Genomic DNA, 1,995 nt, shown 5'->3' with positions numbered 1-1,995 from the left:
TCTGCTGAGAAAAGAACTGTAAGAAAATGAAAAGTGCTGAAAGATACTATCATAATTTTGCTTCTACTCACAGTGCTAAAACCTGCAATTATTCTCACATGATTTACGTTGAGTAGTTATACTAGATTCTCATTCTCTTCGCCTTTGCTTCTCATCGAAATTCAGGATACAGTTGTAAGAGTGTTTTAGCATTACAAATGGGTGCTTGTGTTGCTATAGCAATTACATGTATAAAAAAAGATAAGATCATGGTGAGAATTACAGAATAGAAAAGCAATTATTCACAACCTTATGAATGTAGAAAAACATTTCAAATATGCACTGTGGACTCAGAATGTAAACATATTTGTGTTGCAGAAAGTTTGGTAGTTTATTTGAAACTGGATTCTTGAGGTATTAGAAAAAACAGGCTACTGAACTAGAAAAATAATTATGTACAAAGTAATTATTTTGGTTACTTCTGAGATATTCACATCTGTATCTGTATGGAAGGCCGTTTCTGCCACAGAATAAAAAAGTTAAAAAGTCACAATTTTTTTTTTTTTAAATCTCACAAATCAGACTTTTTTCACTCAGAATTCTGAGAATAACAGTCAGAATTGAAAGATATATATTCTGAATTCTGAGTTTATCTCGTAATTGACTTTTATCCTCCTCAGAATTCTGACTCCACCCACTGTTAACCGAACAAGTTCTAAATTAACCAAATAAACTACACCTCTCTCCCCACAGGGAGGTCTGTCCTATGAGTTTTCTGTTTGGCGGCATCAAATGTGTTCAGTTTAAATATGAAGCAGTGATTCATGATTAGAAATGCAGCCAAGTGAAAATTAAAGTGCTTAGAAAGTCTCAAACATTTAATTAAAGCACAGACAGCCCAGAAATGTCACATGCGCTCTCTTTCTGTTGGTGCATTATGATTCGTTTTCCTTTGCCTCTTTAATCCGCTGATTAGTGCCCGTGTGTATTTATACAGAGTGAGCATTTTCCCATCAGGCCAGACCTGGGTAGACTGTGTGAGAATATGAAGATGAGAGAGCAACATAGCTTTTACTGACCAATTAAATGCTTCCACTGCAATGTGCTGACTCAAGAGATTACACCAGATGAAGGTTACAGCCTAATTAGGATAACCTTACTCCTCGTTTTACACATACACACACACACACACACAGATGCATTAAATATTAAATCTATAGAACAGCGGCATACAGAGACATGATTTTATGATGAAGATAGCAGAATCTCAGCATTCCAGATGCTTCTGATGATGGTGATTTTGTTTTATAGGGTTTGTCTAACACAAAAAAAGCAGCTACAGTGTCACTGCCTAGTCAGTAAGGTTTTTTTTTTTTTTTTTTTTTTTTTTTTTTTGTAAAGCTGTTTATTTATTTTTATTTATGCTGCCCTACATTGTTTTTATTCATTAAATATTATGTTTGATTCAGAAATCCATTGGAGTAGGTACTGCAAAAAATATTTTTATATTTTTCCAATTAAAAATCTTACAAATAAAAATTAAAAACAACAAAACAAGTTTGTGCCTTTAATACAAGTGTATTATGCCCCACTGCACTGGCAATATTTTTTTCATATATATACAGATATATATATATATATATATATATATATATATCAATATTTTTTTCATATATATATATATATATATATATATATAGATAGATAGATAGATAGATAGATGTGTTGACATCAGTGTTGATTGTTTATTTCTAATTAGAAACAGACTCATAATTTGATGAAAAATTTTAAATTGCCGCATCAAACTTTACTTGGTTATAGGATATCATAGGAGACAGGGACTATATTTACACTGTAGTCAAAAACTGACAGGATGGAGGTGTTTCAGTAGACAAGATATTAGGAAGACATTGGCTTCGGATGCCTTCATACCTCCGGATAGCACTTGGTAAGGCAGAATTTCTGAGGTTTCGGTCCCACTCATAGTGTGACTAGTGTTGATAGTGTTTGTGAATG

Source organism: Cyprinus carpio, chromosome A2 (assembly GCF_018340385.1).
Source record: "Cyprinus carpio isolate SPL01 chromosome A2, ASM1834038v1, whole genome shotgun sequence".
In the NCBI taxonomy this organism is placed as follows: domain Eukaryota; kingdom Metazoa; phylum Chordata; class Actinopteri; order Cypriniformes; family Cyprinidae; genus Cyprinus; species Cyprinus carpio.
Note: the sequence above shows the minus strand (reverse complement) of the source record.